This window comes from Triturus cristatus, chromosome 2_2 (assembly GCF_964204655.1).
Source record: "Triturus cristatus chromosome 2_2, aTriCri1.1, whole genome shotgun sequence".
Classification (NCBI taxonomy): domain Eukaryota; kingdom Metazoa; phylum Chordata; class Amphibia; order Caudata; family Salamandridae; genus Triturus; species Triturus cristatus.
Genome location: NC_140582.1, coordinates 280,308,655 through 280,323,524, shown reverse-complemented (window position 1 = coordinate 280,323,524; position 14,870 = coordinate 280,308,655).

Below are 14,870 nucleotides of genomic sequence, written 5' to 3'. Positions count from 1 at the left end.
GGTGAGATTTTTTCTAGTGGATGATCTTGTAGCCACCGGAGTCTTTCTGGTTTTCGTCATTTTTTGCAGACTATCCCTCTATATTCCAACACAGCTGAATATTACACTTAACCTATGCTCGTATCAGTGCAAGGTAACATATAGCACACGGATGAGATACAGAAATCACCTCACAGCTTTGTCCTAGATGGCAAGATGAATGCAATGGGGGTGGCCCGTCCCGTCCCACTCAGTCCCCTGAGGGCCACAGAGGGCCCGCCCTTTGCCCGGGCTTAGCCCGGCGCGTCCCGCGACACGGGGGAAGACCTCTCAATTTTAAACGCCTCCTGGCGCGAAAAGGGATCCCCCGATGACGGCTTCCTGCCGCAAAGGTTCACGGGTAATGTAGTTCCTCCCTCCCTCACTGCGGCCGCGCTGTTGGTGGAGGACGCGGCAGCGGGGAGAGACCTTCAGCAGGATCGGCAGAAGTATCAGCCAGGTAGGGTTCCTCAAATTAATGTCAGCCAAGCGCCCACTCCACCGGGGAAGACCTCACAATTTTAAACGCATCCTGGCGCGAAAAGGGATCCCCCGATGACGGCTTCCTGCCGCAAAGGTTCACGGGTAATGTAGTTCCTCCCTCCCTCACTGCGGCCGCGCTGTTGGTGGAGGACGCGGCAGCGGGGAGAGACCTTCAGCAGGATCGGCAGAAGTATCAGCCAGGTAGGGTTCCTCAAATTAATGTCAGCCAAGCGCCCACTCCACCGGGGAAGACCTCACAATTTTAAACGCCTCCTGGCGCGAAAAGGGATCCCCCGATGACGGCTTCCTGCCGCAAAGGTTCACGGGTAATGTAGTTCCTCCCTCCCTCACTGCGGCCGCGCTGTTGGTGGAGGACGCGGCAGCGGGGAGAGACCTTCAGCAGGATCGGCAGAAGTATCAGCCAGGTAGGGTTCCTCAAATTAATGTCAGCCAAGCACTTGTGTACTTGATTGTACTAGTTCCCACTGTAAATATTATGTTGGCACCTTTATAAAACCCTTTGGTTCATGCATCCTGTGTTATATACATAAAGCCCCAAATAAATAAATAATTCATCTTTCTAGACTACAACTAGACTACTATGGCACATTATACATCAACCTTGGCTGATTTCAGACAGTCAGTAAATTACCTTTCTCTTTCTTTTTTTTCAAGTCAGTAAATCGAATTTCTTTATTTTGCTACGTTTTGTGGAACATTGAACTTAATTTGCCCTCTTGTGGTGATCCTAAACGTCATAAACTGTGAAGTTTGGGAAAGAAAGAAGACTCGATTTTTTAAATTACTTGAGGCTTTAATGTATGTGTTCCGCTCTTTTTAGATTCATTGTCAATCGGCCCGAGTTTGCTGCCTATGCATTTAACAAAGTTCTTTCACATCGACAAATGAGTACAGCAATCAATGACTGCTGGTAAATGTAGTGAGACAATTACCTCCCCAAGAGACAACTGAATGTCAAAGTGGTATAAAGCTCAAGTTACATGAAGGCCATAAGAGGTAATAGCATATGATTAGCTTACTAAAAAGAAATAAGGCAACGAACATGGAGTTCACAAGACAGTTGTGATAAAAGAAAGAGCTATTCTTTAAGGATTTTGTTAAAAGTTTTAGGTTGATTCTAATTTATGTCGACTTTAAAAAAGAAACATTTTGTATCATTGATTAATAAGGAAGCCTATTTGTGGTTATTCTGAAAAACAAAGGTTTATCTGCTCTTCTCTCTTGTGCAAGTATTCCTATTTGATTCCTTTAAAAAAAATACAATCTGAAGAAAATAATATACAAAATAATTCATGTAACAGGTAAAAACAACAAGCATTTGCAATGCAATAGGTCTCGCATTTCCAAGAGTTTGAGCTATTGGCATTGTAAATGACAATGTCTTTTATTTATGTGTTTTGAAAATCTGCAAGTGGTGTGTAAATGTACTTCATGCTTATAGTTGTTGTTTATGAGAAGCAAGGCTGGCAACAACTTCGCCCCTTTAACTGCCACCCTTCATTCAGTAAGCATGGATTGTAAGTATTTAGGCACCGCTTGCCGGTTTTCAAAACAAATAATTAAAAGGCATTGTCATTTACAATACCAATAGCTCAAACTCTCCCAAATGCAATGCAAATTGCAAATGCTTGTTTTACAGGGTTACGATGGTACTTTCTAATACTGTTAAACAATAGGCTGCTTTTAAACATCCAGGTTCTAAGAAACAGTTACTTTCCAGTTACAAATTACCCGCTCTAGATTTGGTTATGTCTGCAAAGGCTTTTGAAAACTGGACTGAACCGCTCTTTTCTGAAAAACGGTCTAGGTACCCATGTCCACACGATCATGAAGAGGAATTGTCTACATTAGCTTTCTTTTATCCTCAACTTAAATATGTTATGTTTTATCATGTCACATCCAGTCATGCTGTGTTATGTTATGCAAAGCAATCATGCACGTAACAATGCCTTTAAAGAAACAGCTTCCAGAGCAGCTGAACAAAAAGCTGGACATGTCTCTCCAGAATCACCGAAGCAAAGTGAAACGTGTTGCATGTCCGCGCCCAGCTATGTTTGAAACATTTCAGAGGCACTGCTGTATTGTTAAGAAATACGCAAGTAATTCATTAGAAGCAGTAACCCCAGAGGCACCATTGTAACAAGCCTCCTTTTTAAGGGCCCACGCCATTCCCTGTGCCGTAGTAAGAACCATTCATTAGGGACCAGAGGTCTCATGCTCCTTTTCCAACAATTCAAATCTCTGCATGAAGCAGGAACTCGGTAATGTGAGACCCAGTCTTCCTAGCTGTGCATCTGTCTCCCTGGTGCACTATTATTCTGTCCTGAAGTGATGGTGTTAAGCCAACACTGCAAGAGCAGGGAGATGTAACACTGCATCAGCCTGTGTGATGTGACTACAGGCCAGATAATGCCACCCTAGTCTCAGAAGAGCAGCTGCATTTTTTACGTACTTTGGCAGTGGGAGCCCCGTCTCCACATCAGAGACACTTCGGGAAAGGGAAAGCGAGAGAGGAGAAAAGACAGACGGGGAGAGAAAAACAGTTGAGAGGACCGGAAACAAGAGGGAGGGGAAACAGAAAAAGAGAAGGAAGGGTGACAGAAAAAAACAAGCATTTGTGCGCGGCTCCGCTTCAAGGAAACCACGTTCAGTTTCTTTTTTTTTTTACTTTAACACTGAGTACGGTGTCCTTGAAGCGGGCGCCACGCTCACCAATAAAATAAAAAAATAAAAGAACGAAACAAAGCACACTGCACATCTCTATTCTGGATCCGAGAGGAAGATTCCAGCCACGAGACGAACTCTTTCTGCCTCAGGGCCAAATTCAGCGGCATCTAAATGCAGAGCGCACGCTCACCAATACAGTTTTTAAAAAAACAAACGAACAAAGCACAGTGTCCCTGAACCGGGCGCCGCGCTGATTCTTTAGCAAGCAAAAAAACAAGTAGAATCTTTTTTAATATTATATACAAGCCATAGTTGCTGCTTATTTATCTTATGTAACTAACAACCTTTGACAAAGCCAATAGCCCCGACTTCTTGTAGGTATGATACTACTTGTTGTATCATATATCTGGATATAATGACAGAAACAGCAAAATACAAGTCGGGTGGCACACTATGCTATGCACAGATTTTTTAGCTGATGTGTATTAAGCCACGCCCCTAATTACATTGGCCACGCCCCTTTGCCAGGCACACCCCCCCCCGTTTTTCCATCCCACTCAAAGCCCTGCATGTAGTATATAAAAGTAATGCTGCACAAAAAAAACACCCAAAAACAAAACATCCTGAGAATAGCTAACACTCAAGTGGAGTGCAAGATTTAGTAAAACATGGGAAATATAAACGGAATCTTAGTCCTTGACTTGGATTACTTGAAAAGTCATTACATTAATTGCTTATAATCATCAGTAGAGTTAAGGACATAAATATACTACTCGACCCGAGACCCGGAGGGACCCGGCCCACTTAAAGCTCTGCCCCTGTCATGCAATGCACCTAACAGGGAGCAACGCTGCGTTTCATGATGCGTTTCTAAACCTGGGCCACCATGTCTCATGTTAGCGCTGCTGGGGCTCACTTATATGACACGCAGCCGCTTGTCTCAGGGTTGCTCTGCTTTAAACACACATGTGAACAATCTAGCTTTGCAGTACTCACAGGGCTGTGCACAATACCGGCGGCTGGTCGCTTGTTTCTGCTTTGATCCCCCTCGTGGTTCTTCTTGGCTGATGAAATTGCACTTTCGTGGACTCTCCTTGGAGAATATCCACGCGCTGCTACGCTGATCACTGCAATCACACAGAGAAGCAACACAGCCGGCAGCAAGCAAGCCATATCCGTTACCTGATCAAGCGGGAGCCAGAATGAACACCCTGCTTGGACACAGAGTCGGTTAGATGAGGACGTCACTTCCTTTGCTTAACTTTATAGGGAGGCTTTCGAAACTACGCCTTTTAATTGGGAAACCAAACCACCTCCAGTATAGTGAATTTCTCCCTGAAACTTTACAAGAATCTCAGAGTAACAAGCATTGGCCGCACGCACACCTCACGCTTGAAGTTTAAAAAAAAAAGAAAAACAAGCCCGGCGGAGCGTGGCGCGCGCGCGCGCTTGGGGGCGGGGGAGCGGACCCTTTGAAGTGCTCCCAAAAGGCAGATTGCATGGCGGCACGATGCGCGTGATTGTGCGCGTGCTAGCCATGCAATCCGCTTTTTGGGAGCACTTTTGAAACCCGTATTCTATAGTCTCGCTTTGCAATCGCTTACGCGATAGCAAGGCGAGACCTAAAAAACAATCTGCTAAAATGTGAAATAGAAATATTAAGCTGCCACAATCGTAAATTTAATTCAACAATATGAAGATGGTATCGTTTTGTACACAAGTTTTAGTTGATGATAAACGATTTTCAAAAGGCAGTTTTAACATAGCGGTGGGTGCTGATGGCTGCAGCACCTTCTCCAATGTTAAAAATGCACGTTTTGTTTTTCCCTTCACTACGTGGCAGGCACCAGGTGGTGCCTGCCTCCTGGTGCAGGAAAATGTAGGGGGGCACCATGGGTGCAAAACAAAAGTAACCCTGCACAAGAGGTGCATGCACCAGGCCCCTAAAGTAGTCCCCGCTAGCCTTTGAAATGCTGGATTGATGCAGCATCCTAATGTGGCGGACGGTGCCTGCTAGGCACCATCAACATTCTAGGTATGCTGACGGGGTCCAACAGGCAATCATAACGATTGCCTGTGTCGGACCCATGGAGGACGGGCTTTCCGTCTGCCAGCACACCGCCTACCATCCTCATCTGGCGGGCGGAGAATGGCCACACGATGGCGGTGAACCTGCCATCGTCATCATAATAACCTCCTTAGTGTTCAATTCCAATATCAACAATAGTTATAAGCAAAACTAATAAATGAATGATCTATGAGGTACACAATTTGTAAAATATATCCTCATGCAGAAGTGCATGACTGTTATTATAACTTCAACTAGGTCATATTGAGACATTTCCATACGTCCTCATTAAGGGCCCGATTACGATCTTGCTAGGAAAGCCCTCCGTACGACTCTGATACAGAGGGCTTTCCAAGCGAAATTGCACTGTGCAAGTCCGATCGAACGTGTACGATGCATAGAACTCCTTGGCAGCCCATGTACTGACACGTGCACAGGCTCCCATAGCAAAAAGGGGTGGGTGGATAAAATGTACACCCTGTGGCAGGCACCCCATGTTGCCCGCCACACTGTGCATTCATGGATTGGGGAACCCAGGGGCACCCCCGTGACTGATTCAAAGGGCTCCAGGCGAAGGGGGGGGCCTGCTAAGGCCCCGGACATCCGATTCCATCAGCACATCTCGCTGAGACCGAGGCAATACAGCCGACTGGATCATGCATCGTACTCGCTGGGTCGGAATCGGGCTCTATTGCGCGGCACGATTTACCTGCAAAGAAGTTGGTCAGACAGGATTGGGTTCTGGAAACGATTTGGTTAATGCAACAAGTTCTTGGTTGTTCGGAGCGGGGGACGGCTCGGTCGGAAACAAATGCTCAGACAGGTCTTCCTAACGAGATCGTAATCTGGTCCTAAGTGTAGACTTTTTTTCTGAGGCTTCATTTGCCTTCAAAATCAAAAAGCTTATTTTCCTAGCATATGCACCACCATCAGTAGTTACACAACATCATGACCTAGTACTAGAATCACCATTCTATCAAGCTAACAAGGAAAACCTAACACCCATCTTAGAATTTTTTTATGTTGCTTATATTACACTAATGCACTATTCAGGGCACAGGCACCAACATATATTGCACAAACACTGGCGGAATGTGTTCAACTGCACACTATCCAAGAGAGCCAAAAATAATAAAGCTGGAGAAAGGTGGCATATCCCCTTCCAAGGCACTCATGGAAAGAGCCACTGTACACTATTCCAATTTGTAGAAATATTTAAAAAGAAATTGCTATAAGTCAAGTCACTATGGGCCTGATTACAAGTTTGGTGGTGCAGTGGTCACATGGAGTGAGGCAAACAGGGACCCCTTTCTTTCCTCACCACCACTGTTTCATGGAGGAAAGACCTCCACGAAATCAGTGGTGGTGGTGAGGAAAGTCGAAATATGCTTAGTGGGACCGCTCATACACTAATGTAATCTATGCCACGAGAAACAGCTAAACAAATTTACTAAGCAAACTGATAACATTCTGTATAAAAATGTCTATATAATGAAGTATTATTTTTTAGAGTTCCTAATAATATAAAAATTTATTTTATAATTCCAAAAAGTAGCTTTGTACATAAAAGGCCAATTAAAAAACTCAGAAGGTTATAAAATAGATTCATATCTTTAATACTTAAAAATATCTATGTAATACAATAGAAGCAAAACAGAAACACATCAAATTCTTAGAGCATGAAAAAACTTAGTTAATTATTATCAACTCTTTAATTTAAACCATAAAAAACAAACTTTCCTCTACAAAGTCCCATACTAATCAGGCTTCATTTTCTTTTTTCAATTAAGCATAAGTAGAAAAACAACAATCGATAAAAACAGGGCATTTTAAGACACAGTTTTACCGACATTCAGAAACAATTGAATACAATAGCTACTATAAGGTGCATAATGGCATACTCCAGCAAAGAACTGATTAAATGCACATTTTTATAGAATTCAAAGGTTAATATCCCAACTTAGTACTAAAGTGCGGTGCTAAGTGCTTACGTGCAAACAGTGCAAATTTCCTTCATCAATCTTAACTACTCATCCTAATGTGCTTTATTAAAATGCATTTGTTTGGTCCCGCTTTTTAAATTTTATTTTTATTGTGCTATAGCCCCCTTGCATTTTAACAAAACTTTGTGGTTAGATATGGGGTTGTTCTTCCACCGTATTATTTATCTTCTCCATGTGTTTGCATACAGCAGTGAACTTTTTAATAGCACCTACTCTGTTTGCATATGCTTCTTTGAATTTCCTTCTGCGTTTCATCTTATTTAGCCACCCCACATAAGTAGGTATTTTTGTGGACCTCCAGTTCTGTAGTATCAGGGAGCATGCTACAAGGGCAGGGATTGCTATAAATGTCTCCTCACCTCTTGTCGTTGCTAAGTTCCCCCCTTGTCTGGTAATTCCAATGAGGGTTACATCTACTTCGGGATCTAGTCTCTTCTGGATCCCCTGGCTAACGGGTAAGAAGATCCTTTCCCAAAATGTTGCTAGCCTTGGACACATTAAAAAAATATGCAGCCAATCTCCCCTCCTCTCTGCCTGGCAAAGGAAGCCTCTATTCTCCACTTATGGATAGATTTTATGGAGTGCTTTGGGTGTATGATATGCCATCCATCGAGACAAAAAGTCCATTCTTTTAAAATTAGCAGTTCTTAAGGCCTTGCTACCTAACTGCGAAATGGCCTGCGAATCCTGCTCTGAAAGCATACATTAGGGTGCCGATTCGGATCCTGGACAAACCGGGTACGAACCGTCGGTCGGAGTGTTTTCTCCGTCCGACTCGTACCCGGGGAAAAAACATTACAAACATGCAAGTACGATTCGCGCGGAAACACCATTTCCGTACGAACCGTAAAAAACACCGACCGACGAAAATATCCATACAAATGTGATCCGGGAAAGCGCCGACGTGACGTCGGGACGCATTCCGGCTGCGTTTCACGAACCAGGAAGTACGATTCTAACCGACAGCAGTCCGGACGGCAATATTTTTACGGCACCCAAAATGTGCTGGAAAAGCTAAGTACGCCGCGATGCCAGCAGAATAGGGGGCCCGGTACGCGCCGTACCCCCCCCAAGGCCCGTATGTACGCCCCGAACACCCCCCCAGCCCCCGCATGTACGCGCCGTACCCCCCCACCCCCGTATGTACGCGCTGCACCCCCCCAGCCCCTGCATGTACGCCCCGAACACCCCCCCAGCCCCCGCATGTACGCGCCGAACCCCCACCCGTGTACGTATGGACCGTACCCCCACCCGTGTATGTACACCAGTGTAGGTACGGACCGTACCCCCACCCGTGTACGTACGGACCGTACCCCCACCCGTGTATGTACACTAGTGTAGGTACGGACCGTACCCCCACCCGTGTACGTACGGACCGTACCCCCACCCATGTACGTACACACTGTACCCCCACCCGTGTATGTACACCAGTGTAGGTACGGACCGTGCACCCATCTTAGAATTTTTTTATGTTGCTTATATTACACTAATGCACTATTCAGGGCACAGGCACCAACATATATTGCACAAACACTGGCGGAATGTGTTCAACTGCACACTATCCAAGAGAGTCAAAAATAATAAAGCTGGAGAAAGGTGGCATATCCCCTTCCAAGGCACTCATGGAAAGAGCCACTGTACACTATTCCAATTTGTAGAAATATTTAAAAAGAAATTGCTATAAGTCAAGTCACTATGGGCCTGATTACAAGTTTGGTGGTGCAGTGGTCACATGGAGTGAGGCAAACAGGGACCCCTTTCTTTCCTCACCACCACTGTTTCATGGAGGAAAGACCTCCACGAAATCAGTGGTGGTGGTGAGGAAAGTCGAAATATGCTTAGTGGGACCGCTCATACACTAATGTAATCTATGCCACGAGAAACAGCTAAACAAATTTACTAAGCAAACTGATAACATTCTGTATAAAAATGTCTATATAATGAAGTATTATTTTTTAGAGTTCCTAATAATATAAAAATTTATTTTATAATTCCAAAAAGTAGCTTTGTACATAAAAGGCCAGTTAAAAAACTCAGAAGGTTATAAAATAGATTCATATCTTTAATACTTAAAAATATCTATGTAATACAATAGAAGCAAAACAGAAACACATCAAATTCTTAGAGCATGAAAAAACTTAGTTAATTATTATCAACTCTTTAATTTAAACCATAAAAAACAAACTTTCCTCTACAAAGTCCCATACTAATCAGGCTTCATTTTCTTTTTTCAATTAAGCATAAGTAGAAAAACAACAATCGATAAAAACAGGGCATTTTAAGACACAGTTTTACCGACATTCAGAAACAATTGAATACAATAGCTACTATAAGGTGCATAATGGCATACTCCAGCAAAGAACTGATTAAATGCACATTTTTATAGAATTCAAAGGTTAATATCCCAACTTAGTACTAAAGTGCGGTGCTAAGTGCTTACGTGCATACAGTGCAAATTTCCTTCATCAATCTTAACTACTCATCCTAATGTGCTTTATTAAAATGCATTTGTTTGGTCCCGCTTTTTAAATTTTATTTTTATTGTGCTATAGCCCCCTTGCATTTTAACAAAACTTTGTGGTTAGATATGGGGTTGTTCTTCCACCGTATTATTTATCTTCTCCATGTGTTTGCATACAGCAGTGAACTTTTTAATAGCACCTACTCTGTTTGCATATGCTTCTTTGAATTTCCTTCTGCGTTTCATCTTATTTAGCCACCCCACATAAGTAGGTATTTTTGTGGACCTCCAGTTCTGTAGTATCAGGGAGCATGCTACAAGGGCAGGGATTGCTATAAATGTCTCCTCACCTCTTGTCGTTGCTAAGTTCCCCCCTTGTCTGGTAATTCCAACGAGGGTTACATCTACTTCGGGATCTAGTCTCTTCTGGATCCCCTGGCTAACGGGTAAGAAGATCCTTTCCCAAAATGTTGCTAGCCTTGGACACATTAAAAAAATATGCAGCCAATCTCCCCTCCTCTCTGCCTGGCAAAGGAAGCCTCTATTCTCCACTTATGGATAGATTTTATGGAGTGCTTTGGGTGTATGATATGCCATCCATCGAGACAAAAAGTCCATTCTTTTAAAATTAGCAGTTCTTAAGGCCTTGCTACCTAACTGCGAAATGGCCTGCGAATCCCGCTCTGAAAGCATACATTAGGGTGCCGATTCGGATCCTGGACAAACCGGGTACGAACCGTCGGTCGGAGTGTTTTCTCCGTCCGACTCGTACCCGGGGAAAAAACATTACAAACATGCAAGTACGATTCGCGCGGAAACACCATTTCCGTACGAACCGTAAAAAACACCGACCGACGAAAATATCCATACAAATGTGATCCGGGAAAGCGCCGACGTGACGTCGGGACGCATTCCGGCTGCGTTTCACGAACCAGGAAGTACGATTCTAACCGACAGCAGTCCGGACGGCAATATTTTTACGGCACCCAAAATGTGCTGGAAAAGCTAAGTACGCCGCGATGCCAGCAGAATAGGGGGCCCGGTACGCGCCGTACCCCCCCCCAGCCCCGTATGTACGCCCCGAACACCCCCCCAGCCCCCGCATGTACGCGCCGTACCCCCCCACCCCCGTATGTACGCGCTGCACCCCCCCAGCCCCTGCATGTACGCCCCGAACACCCCCCCAGCCCCCGCATGTACGCACCGAACCCCCACCCATGTACGTATGGACCGTACCCCCACCCGTGTATGTACACCAGTGTAGGTACGGACCGTACCCCCACCCGTGTACGTACGGACCGTACCCCCACCCGTGTATGTACACTAGTGTAGGTACGGACCGTACCCCCACCCGTGTACGTACGGACCGTACCCCCACCCATGTACGTACACACTGTACCCCCACCCGTGTATGTACACCAGTGTAGGTACGGACCGTGCCCCCACCCGTGTACGTACGGACCGTACCCCCACCTGTGTATGTACACCAGTGTAGGTACGGACCGTACCCCCACCCGTGTACGTACGCACCGTACCCCCACCCGTGTATGTACACCAGTGTAGGTACGGACCGTACCCCCACCCGTGTACATACACGGGTGGGGGTACGGTCCGTACCTACACTGGTGTACATACACAGGTGGCGGTATGGTCCGTACGTACACGGGTGGGGGCACGGTCCGTACCTACACTGGTGTACATACACGGGTGGAGGTACAGTGCGTACGTATATGGGTGGGGGTATGGTCCGTACGTACACGGGTGGGGGTACGGTCCGTACCTACACTGGTGTACATACACGGGTGGGGGTACGGTGCGTACGTACACGGGTGGGGGTACGGTCCGTACCTACACTGGTGTACATACACGGGTGGGGGTACGGTCCGTACGTACACGGGTGGGGATACGGTCCGTACCTACACTGGTGTACATACACGGGTGGGGGTATGGTCCGTACGTACACGGGTGGAGGTTCGGCGCGTACATGCGGGGGCTGGGGGGTGTTCGGGGTGTATATGCGGGGGCTGGGGGGGTGTTCGGGGCGTACATGCGGGGGCTGGGGGGGTACGGCGCGTACATGCGGGGGCTGGGGGGGTGTTCGGGGCGTACATGCGGGGGCTGGGGGGGTGTTCGGGGCGTACATGCAGGGGCTGGGGGGGGTTCGGCGTGTATGCGGGCACATGTCTTCATGGTTGCTATGGGAGTTCGGTCCGGACGGTGTTTCTTCCATACGGTTGTAAAATCGAAAGGACGGGACTGATCGTACTTGCGCGGTCGGACTTCATTTTTCCGATTCGTACGGTAAATCGTCCGGGGATGTGTCGGACACTTTTTCCGACCCGAGGACGTGTGGGGGAATTTTCCCAATGCGATTCGTATGGATTTTTTCCCATGCGAATCGTACTTGCCAGTTTGTACGGTACTTGTACGATTCGTACGGAAAAAAATCCGGATACGATTCGTACTGGGAAATTTTTTCCAGGATCGGAATCGGCACCTGTGTCTCCTGAGTGACTTTTTCAAGACATTTTTTGACATGCATTGATTCATCCTGGGAGCATAGGAGACGGTACCAATTTCCCACCCCTCTTAACTTCGCTCCCAGTAGGGCAGTCACAAATTTAGTGGGACAGATACTTGAAGGGAGATTAAATCAGTTTAAAAAATTGAATCTGTTCAACAAATATACAATCTATATGTATTAAAAAAAACAAGGCTTGCACCCATCACCACTTCTGTTTAGAAACTCTTGCCAAGTAATCACTCTCTTTCCTTTTATAAAATGTCCCAACTCTTTAAGACCACAATTATACCAACAGTTTAGATGGCTAGTCCTAATTTGAGGACATAAACTTTTACATTCACCTAATTTTAAATAGTGAAACCCTGTAGCACCTGCTTGCTTCTAAAAAATCTTTAGGCTATAAGAATATTCCTGGAGATTCCTGTACCTAGTTTGTTTAGGGATTTTTTGCTGTTTTTCAAAATATCGGGATCTGTGAGCCAATTTCTTGCACCATTTTATCCCCCAAAAAATTATCTACTGATCCCTTCAAGTCGATAAATAGCAGCTTCATAGTATGTCCGAATTTGAGGGACGGTGAGCCCCCCACTGGTTAATATCCAATTGAAGCACTGAGAGTTTGACCCTGGGTACCTTCTTACTCCATATAAAATTTCTGAAGATTGTTTCTAGTTCTTTAAAATAGATGTTGTTAATTTTTATAGGCATATTTGTGAAGATAAAAACCAACAAAGGCAGAATTGACATATTGATAAGGGCCACACGGCCTATCAAAGTGAGGGGTAATAATGACCAGTCATCTAGCAGTTTGTTAACCTTATTCTGCATGGCTTACAAATGTAATTTACATAAATCCTCACATAGATTGGAGACATATATCCCGAGATAACGAATTGAATCGGCATTACAGGCTTGTTGTCTAAAGGTTTCAGGAAGAAAATCACTTTCCGTATTCATAATTAAGATCTCAGTCTTATTTTGAATGATTTTATATCCCCCAATCCATTCAAACTGATCAAACTCTGCTAGTACTTGCTCCATGTTCTGGCTCTCAGGATTAAGATAAAGAATGATGTCATCCACAAACAGCTTTAATTTTGCCATGCCTACTATTGGAGTTCTAATTATCATATTGTTTTGAATTTTGGTGGCCGAAGGTTCAATAAAGAAGGTAAACAAGACAGGAGATAGCGGACACCCTTGTCTAGTCCATTGGTTCACATTTATTGTCCCTGCTAAATTAGCATTAATAAAACCTGAGCCTGTGCCCTCTGATAAATTTCCATAATTTATCAGAGTTGACTGTGCTGGAGCCCTAATTTATTTTTTAATATAAAGGACCAGGTGGAGAAAAGTCAATTCTTTCCAGGCAATATAAGCTCGAACCAAACTTGGCAAGGCAATCTGAACATAAGGCTGGGCTGGAAGGCTGCTAGAAGTATGACCGCTGGGAGGGATTCCCAGATACGAAAAAAATAAAGATGGGAAAACATTTAAAACAAATCTAATGGCTAAAGTGGACTCTGCAGCAGGATTTAAAGCTAGAACACAATTGGCCCAATCAAAAGCTGTATCATCCACAGCTAGAGCCGAGTATAATTTAAAGTGATCTGGCATAAATTCAAGTTTTGAAAGCTCAGAAGAAGATTTGTCAGAACTCCAGCAGGACTTGAGATTGAAAGATCTAGGTGCAGAGAAGGGAAGGGGGGAGTTCCGGAAGAGCAAATAATATCCGAGGCAGAACAGGATTTTAATTTAACTCCCGAGGCAAGCGAGGAAGGTTCGAAAAATGTTAAAGACTTCCCATTATTTGCAAAAGGAAAAGCATCTCAATCTACACCGGTAAAAGCACTAGCAAAGGTGCAAGAACTTCTGCAGGGGTCCTCAGTGGATGCATTAGCCAGTCCTTTCCAAAATGCGCAATTACTTTCATGCCAAGCAACGATTTCTGAAGAAAAGGCTTTAAAGGCTTTCCTTTCCAAAGTAAAGAGTACGCTGATGTATTTTTAGCCCCAGACCCAGGCCCAGCTCCAGGCAGCATCACAAGATTTAAGTTTGCCACAACAATCCACGCAGAGTCAGTCACAGCCCCAGCCTCAGTCTCCAAGTAAAGGAGGATCAGAAATTCTAGGACTGCAAGATGACAACCGGAAGACAGATTGGAAAACTCAATATAATTCATAGGTACAAGCCCCAAAAAAAGATATCACTCATCAAATGGATATAAAGATGATGTTGAATCTCATTTTAGAAGAAATAAGATAAATGAAGATATGTGAAGTGAACGAAATAGCCTCTCTCCACCAGCGCCTTGGAAAATTGAGGAAACAGTGGCTGGGTTTCCAGCTAGAATACAAGAAGCAGAGTCTAGGATTGCACATCTGGAAGACCAAATGACTACAATGCATCAGAGAGCGAACAAAGCGAAAAAGGAAAAAGTTGCCCTGGAGAATAAGCTTGAGGAACCTGAAAATCATTCTTGGAGTGCATATTTACTTATAGTTGGGGTGCTCGAGGGGAGTGAGGGGTCCTTAACACTTCAATGGGTCAAGACTTTCATTAGAAAAATTTTTTGCCTGAATTTACTAGAGACCTGACCATAACAAGGGCACATCGAGTCCCCTC